Here is an 8,545-nt window from a genome sequence, read left to right as displayed (position 1 = left end):
CTTAGATCTTTGGTTGATTATCGTGTTCTGTGCTAAGACTATACTGGCTTGATTATCACAATTAATTACTACGGGGCTTGTAATCAATTCTGGCTCTAAAATAGTCTTCAGGATATTTTTAAGGTAGAGTGCTTCCTGGGTCGTGTGTGTGATCGCGATAAATTCTGCTTCACACGTAGAGAGAGATACAATCTGTTGCTTTTTAGATTTCCATGAAATAATAGGCCCATTTTCTGAGAGTCTGAAACAATATCCAGATACACTCTTGCGATCTTCGTCGTTTGACCAGTCTGAATCCGAAAAACCTTCTAATTTTAGGGGATTTCTTGATTTTCTAAATACTAACTTCTGTTCTTTAGTTCCTTTTAAATAACGTAGGACTTGTTTAGCTCTGTTTAAATCCTTGATCGTCGGTCGTGATAATTTTTGTGACAGTTTTGTTACTGTATAGCATATGTCGGGCCTGGTTGCAGTCATTAAATATATAAGACTACCTATAATTTCGCGATATTGTGTGTTATTTATTATTTCAGATTCTGTGTGTATATTTTTATTAATATCATTTTCGACCGGTGTAGAGCGTTTCTTGCACTCTCCCATTCCAAATTTTAATAGTATTTTGTCGATGTATCTCGATTGAGTCATCGTAACAAGTCCTTTGCTTTGAGTAAATTCTATCTCCAGAAACCAGGATATTTTGCCAAGATCGGTCATTTTGAATCTTTTACTTAATTTGTTCTTAACATCAGTTAACATTATGTCACAATTTGATGCGATTAAAATATCATCGACCCACAAAACCAAAATCAGTAGTTTATCGTCTTTGTGTTGGGTATCTAAACAGGGGTCTACAGCGCATTGTCTAAATTGTTGTTTAATAATATAATCATGAAATACTGTATTCCAACACTGAGAACTCTGCTTTAGACCATATAATGACTTGTTAAGTCGCCACACGCTATTTTTATTTTTCATTATAAATCCCTCTGGAGGGGTAATATAAATTTCACAGTCTATTGGGGCATTCAAATAAGCATTTTTTACGTCCATTTGATGGATGTTTAGGTCATATTGTGATGTGACTTGCAGTAAAATTCTGATTGTCGTTAGGTTTGTGGTTGGTGAAAACGTAGAAAAGTATTCTTTACCGTAAATCTGAGAGCACCCCTTAGCAACAAATCTTGCTTTGTACTGTTCTACGCCTGATGCTGTAGTCTTTTTTGTAAAGACCCATCTGATAGAAATAACATGTTTATCTCTTGGGAGAGGCACTATCGTATAGGTATCATTTTCGGTTAAGGCATCTATTTCTTTTTTCATGGCAATTTTCCATTCATCACAATGTTCTGAATTAATTGCTTCATTGAAGCTTTTTGGCGTATTTCCCATTGAATAGCAATAGTCGATTTGATAATCCTTTATATTGTCGACCACAAAAATATCGGATCGTCTTCTATTTCTTTTGGGATATCTTTCGACTTTATCATCATTATCATCATCATCATCATGGACACTCTCGTCTCCGTCATTTTTATTGTTTTCGTTTGTTTTAATCATTTGAGGTAATATAATTTCATCCTCTTCATATGACGGGTTTTCGTCTGTAAAATTAAACGTGTCTGTGAATTTTACACACCGGATTCTTTTTATTTTATTTTTTTCGGGGAAAAATATTAAATTGGCTGGACTGTTTTTATCGTATACAAGAAATATACCTCTGTCGGCTTTAATATTCAATTTACTCTTTTTCTCTATATATGCGAAGCAAGTTGAACCAAATATATGCATTCTGCTTAAATTTGGATTTTTACCGCAGAAAGATTCATATGGAGTTTTAGATAGTGTTTTGTTAAAGCACCTGTTGCGTATATAGGCTGCCGCCATAAGTGCATACGTCCAGAGGTTTTTAGGGAGTTTTGATTCAATGAGTAGGCATCTTGCCATTTCAAAAAGTGTCCGCCACGCACGTTCAGCAGTCCCGTTTTGGTGTGACGATCTAGGAGCTGATGTTTCATGCCTGATATGATGGTTAATTAGTTCAAAGTATTTATTGGTGAATTCCGTACCGTTGTCAGAGCAAATACAATTGATTTCACCGTAGGGGACCATGTCGGCTAGATATTTCTTAGTTGCTAGCAGGGTATCAGATTTGTTCTTTAAAAAGTAAACCATTATTAAACCTGAATGGTCATCTACGAAATTCAACACATATCTATAATGTTCTCTGGCCATCGGTTCTACGGGACCGTTCAAGTCACAATGCACCATTGATAGGATTTTTTTGGCCTTTTTGTCTGGTATCTTGTTTTGATAGTTTGTCATTTTCCCTTGCGTACAGACGTCGCAGTTGAAGGTTTTTGATGTTTGTATTTGCATTCCATCAACTACAGTCGGCAACTTTTTGATATCAGGAATATTGCAGTGTCCAAGAATTTTATGCTATGTCTGTAGATCATGTCAGGCGGTTTTTGATGGGACTACGCTATTTAAATAATATAGTCTTCCATTTTCTTTAATGTCGAATACAGTTCCATTCGGGTATACCAGTTTTGATTTATTGGGGCTAAAGTTTATATTTGCACCTTGTTTTGTGGCAGCTTGTACAGAAAATATATTTTGTTTAAATTTTGGGATTAGAAGAGCGTTTTCTAGAATACAGAAACACAGTTCACCTTTATTGTTCTTTAGCGAGATTTTCGCATTGCCTCTTTTCAAAACGATATCATTTACTCGACTCCTGTCAGCTAGTTCTACAAAATGATTTTGTGGCTTAAAGTTGGGTTCAAAATTGATAAAATCAGATTCCTTTGTAATCACATGTGCCATGGCCCCACAATCGACAAGAAAATTATTATTGTTTGTTGAAGCATCAAATGTACACGAAAATAAAAATTTATGTTCGCTAACAGAGCTCTCTACATTTTTAATGTAGTCGCCATTTTGAGTCCTGTATCTACATTGGAAACTCTTGTGATTAGGTCGTCCACAATTATAGCAAATAATTTTTGTACTTTTTTTAGGAAAAAACCTGCTTTTGGCAAAGTTGCGTTTTTTATTCCTGGCATGGGTATAATTCGATTTTGGTGTTTTTATGTGTGTATTTTTAAATTTCATGATATTTGTGGATTCGTTTTTTTCTGTGATCATTTTTTCAGTTTCTTCATAACTTCTGAGTGCTACCTTGAATTGGCTAAAAGTCATGGGTTTTTCTTTCTGGGTTATCACGGTGGTAAATGGCTTGAAATCACTCGGTAATCCCTTAAGGACCATCAAAATTAACAGACTGTCACTTATAACTTCACCAGACATTTTTAAAGAATTTGCAGTTGTCTCGGCTCTTATAATATAATAAGTAATAGTTTCGGCTTCCATTCTTTTTAGAGAGGTCAGTTCAGTGTATAAAGAAATAATTTTGGGTTTTCCTTTCGATAAATAATGCTCTCTCAATATGTTTAATGCTTTGCAACCGTCGTCCAGGGCTTCTCTCATTACCAGTGATAGACTTCAGTCATCTAAACACTGTATTAATTCCGCAAAGACAGTTGCGTTCTTTTCAATGAAGTCGGGGTCGTTTCTGTTTTCAGGTTGTGTTTGTAGTACTTTGTGTAGCTTTTGGATTCGTAGATATCCCAGAAATTTAACTTGCCACAATTCGAATTTTGATTCGGATCCATCAAAATAAAGATGTACGCTGGGCTCATAACCTCTAGAAGTGTAAGCCATTTTGACTTTCAGTACAGTTTCAGATGGTTTGCTGTTACACACAAGTCCTGGGAGGTGACTTGTTTGTAGTAGACAGTTCCACAGAACAAAATATTCTTACCGTGTCGAAACCTGGAAAAAGAACATGTGAAATTGCTCCAGAAAAGGTTTAATATTTATGAAGCAATTTTGGTTTCTGATTGGTTGGTAGCAGAACGTGAATTAATTTGATTTGTCAGTTCTTAGCAGCATCGTTTATAAATAGAATCGTCCGACTATGTGGGATCATACTCCATTAATCCCAAAATATTGCAACAATTCATGTGCAGGAATGACCTGCTAGGTCTAAGATATGGATTAGCAACATCCAAATCAAGTATGGCTAAAGTATATCGCTACCAAATACAAGACAGATCTGACATACTCTTGTTTTACATGCCCTAACCTAACAAACCACAATTTGGCCTGGTGAATACTTGGAACTATCCATGCCTCACGATGATGATGACAAATTTGCCAGTAAGCCTTGTTGGGATTCAGGCTGCATAGTATCAGACAAACTTTGGCCGCAATATATAATCACAAGGAATATAGGAGGAAGAGTGCAGCTTGCCAACACAATCAGTGAACCACAGAAGATATGGAGATCCATACATTTTTATGAGGCAGTTCCCACATTCATTTCAGCAACAACAGCTCCAACCACTTATGTAGGCTAAGTACAGAAGTGGATGTTGCAGACATTGTGTACCTCCACAGTGACCTGACAAAAAAAAAAAAAAAAAAAGTGAGCATGAATAGTACTTAATTTCATCCAAACAAAATAATTGGATCCATATTCAGAAGTTTCCTAGCTCCCAGTAAAGGACCAACACATAAAAAAGATGATGTCTTCAGGGTCCTTAGTTACTCAGGTCATAGCCCAAGAATTAATCCTAGACATCCAGACAACAGTGATGAGGATGATAGTAACTTGGCCTTGCATACCAAGCCTGCTATCACAGAAACATTTAACAGTGTGACCAGCGATAAGAGATGACCACTTAGCAGTCAACTAACCATCCAACCCTCTATTATGATCGAAAGAAATGTTCTAGTCGATTCCTCTTACAGAGTAAAGACAACATATCCCATCTCATTAACAGTCAATACATATGGACATGCTTGTCAACCGTAGATGTAAAGTGAAAACCACCTACCTAAAAGACAGTCTCACTAACTTTTAATGCTTAATCCCATTAGCTTTTACAGAGAGAAAGAGAGAGAGAGGGAGGGGGGCATCGTATCTCGTTAGTAGTAAGTAGCAAGCATACAGATCGCTCGATCTGAGTGTTTTTGATTTCTCGTTTGCTCGGTGTGTTCTTCCATTTTTGATCAGTTTTAATTTGTACTTTGTACACGTGAAAAAAAAACCTTTTCGTACTTTCAAACGGTTGCACACGCGTATCAAAAATATGTGTATGCTTGCACGTACAACAATGGTTATCACATCTAACATAAAGAATTACATTGCTTAATATCCGAAAAACTACATATTTGTAGACGGGTGGTGTACAGTCTCTCTCTCTCTCTCTCTCTCTCTCTCTCTCTCTCTCTCTCTCACACACACACACACATACACACACTCGCACACAAATAACAAACCATTATTCATTTTGATTTTCCCTGCGCGTTTTTAAAAAAAATATAATCTGTCAGCAACGGCTCATATTCAAATACGCCAACACACTTTTCTCAAAACAACAAAAGTAAAAATAACATATTTTTTTTATTATTTATTTGGGATGAGGGAATTTAATCTCACTTAAATTTCTGACCCCCCACTACAAAATTGGTGACACCCGAACGTGAGATGAAACACGCATTTCCTTTGACAACCCCACTGGCAACATCACACTATTTTCTCCTTTAAATCCGGACTGCAGACGTTCGTCTTACCGACTCCTCGCCGACATGAAAATCAGAGACTGGCAGTTTAAAGGCGTCCAAATCACTTTCGGCACTAAATTAAGCAAAACGAGAGCATGGATTTGTCACATTCAGACGAAGAGTTAGCGGAGCTAAAATCCACGATCGAGCAGCTTTCTAAACAATTAGATTTACTAAAGGCAAAGCTCCAGTGCTCACAGCACAACAGGTCACCTTATAGACGAAGGAGTGTCAGCTGAAGTCGGAGCATGGAACGCAACAGAGCGGGTGGACACTGTTTTTACTACAGAAAATTTGGCAGTAACGCGCAATGCTTCACCCACCCATGTTCTTTCAGTAACAAAATGAAGCAGGGAAATGAGGATTCCAGCCAGTAAAGACGACGACTGTTGCTGGACCCTCTGTAAAAGGTTGTCTGTTCTATATCCATGACAGCACCTATGGATATAATTTTCTAATAGACACTGGCGCCGAGATAAGTGTAATCCCACCGCTGACCAGTCAGAAGATTACGACTCAAACGTACCACTTGCAAGCAGCAAATGTTACCAAGATATCCACATTCGGGGAGAAATCACTGACCGTCAACATTGGATTGAGGCGAACTTTCACGTGGATTTTTACCATAGCCAATGTAACAACGCCCATAATAGGAGCGGATTTCCTGGCAAAATTCAACTTGTCTGTGGACATGACCAACCATACATTAACAGACAACCTAACGAAATTAGGGGTCAGATGAGTCTTCGCTCGATACTAGTCAACAGGTATCAGCTCAGCTCTACCTGAAGACCCATCGATCCGTCGATTATTCCAAAAATATCTGCAGCTGCCTCAGCCATTCAGGGACACGGACACGGTCAAGCATAGTACTAAGCACTACATTAAAACGACCGGACAAACAGTCCACGCCACCCCCAGATGTTTAAAACCGGATAAATACTGAATAGTGAAGGAGGAATTTCAGTACATGCCACAACAGGGGATCATCCGAACCTCAAAAAGCGCATGGTCTTCTCCCTTACATATGGTGCAAAAATCAGACGGTATATCCTGGCGCCCATGCGGCGATTTCAGAAGACTGAATACACAAACTGCACCGGACAGATCCTCACATCCACGATTTTGTGATCGGATTACAGAACGCAACAACGTTTTCGAAGTTGGATCTAGTAAAGGCATACTACCAAATTTCCGTAGCAGAGGAGGATATCCACAAAACAGCCTTGACCACACCATTTGGACTTTACGAATTCACTCGTATGCCCTTTGGACTTCGAAACGCTAGTCAAACATTCCAACGTTTAATAGACAAGGTTTTCAGAGGATTGCCATTCATATTTGCATACGTGGATGATGTCCTAATTGCTAGTAAAAACCTTAACAAACATAAACAGCACCTGGATCAAGCTTTCCAGAGATTATCTCACTACGGCCTTCGGCCAATCAAAAGTGAAGTTCCTCGGACACATGATCAACAAGGACGGAATATCGCACTACCCGAAAAAGTGAATGCCATTGCTAATTTTTCACAGCCAACATCTGTTCGACAAGTCCGTCGATTCATAGGAATAATCAACTATTACAGGCGGTTCTTACCCAACTGCTCTGAAATTCTTTCGCCACTAACATCGCTGTTGCAGAACAAGACCAAGAACCAGCAGTTAACATTAGATGGACCAGCCTTAGCAGCTTTTGCTCAAGCGAAGAAAGCCCTAGCAAACATCACAAAGCTGACTTACATAAATGACAAGGAAGATACCAGACTCACACTTACAACGGATGCGTCAAACATAGCTATAGGGGCAGTCATATACCAGCTGAACAATGACGGGATGACCCCTATATCATTTTTTTCAGCCAAGATAAACAAATGCAAAGAAAATACAGCACATTTTTGAGAGAATTATTGGCAGTTTACCTGGCAATTAAGCATTTCAAACACATCTTGGAAGGCAGAAATTTCACGATCTACACAGATCACAAACTGTTAACTTATGTGCTACACACGCATGTGGACAAATATGGCCCACGAGAGATCAAACATCTCGATTACATTGCACAGTACTCCATGGATATAAGATACATGAAGGGCCAGGAGAACATTATAGCAGACACTTTATCCAGAGCCATGATCACTTCTCTAAATTCCAGCTTGTTAAGCATGGAATTGATAGCACGAGAAAAGGAATCAGACACAATGTTCAGGAAAACACATCCTTACAACTCGAAAAAATGCCCGTACCTTTCAGTACAGAGACTGTTTATTGCGACACAGCAAAGAAACAACCATGACCGTACATACCACCTAGCCTCTTTGCGAAATTCAATCAATTACTGGGAATGAACCACATCAAGACTATGGCATATCATCCGTCCTCGAACTTTCACAGCCAGTTAAAAACCTCCCTGGCAATGAGTCCGAACAGTACAGACTGGGCAGACCTTTGATACTATTAATGATACGGAATTCTGTAAAAGAAGACTTACAAAGCACACCCGCGGAATTAGTCTCCCGTTCCACTTTGACTCTACCAGGTCAATATTTTGATCAACACACGGAGATCTCACCTACAACCACGTTCGTAACAGAGTTGAAAGACAAAATGTCTCGTCTAAACTTTATACCCACCAGGAGGACAGATAGACAATCCCATATCCCAAAAGATCTTTACACCACCAAACACGTATTTGTCAGGAATGACTCGGTGAAAAAGCCATTTTGTCCGAATTATTCAAGTCCATACCCAGTTCTGGACAGGCAGGATAAATATTTCACTGTTTCAAAAAACGGGAAAAGAGACACTATCGCGTTGGACCAACTTAAACCAGCATACATTGACGGACATTTTCAAGACATTTTCCCACTGAAGCAATCTCGTACAGAACGCCGACACGACTACAAAAACGAAAA

The sequence above is a fragment of the Euprymna scolopes genome, chromosome 2 (assembly GCF_053919585.1).
Source record: "Euprymna scolopes isolate OS-2025 chromosome 2, ASM5391958v1, whole genome shotgun sequence".
Classification (NCBI taxonomy): Eukaryota; Metazoa; Mollusca; class Cephalopoda; order Sepiida; family Sepiolidae; genus Euprymna; species Euprymna scolopes.
This window is presented reverse-complemented; position numbering follows the sequence as displayed.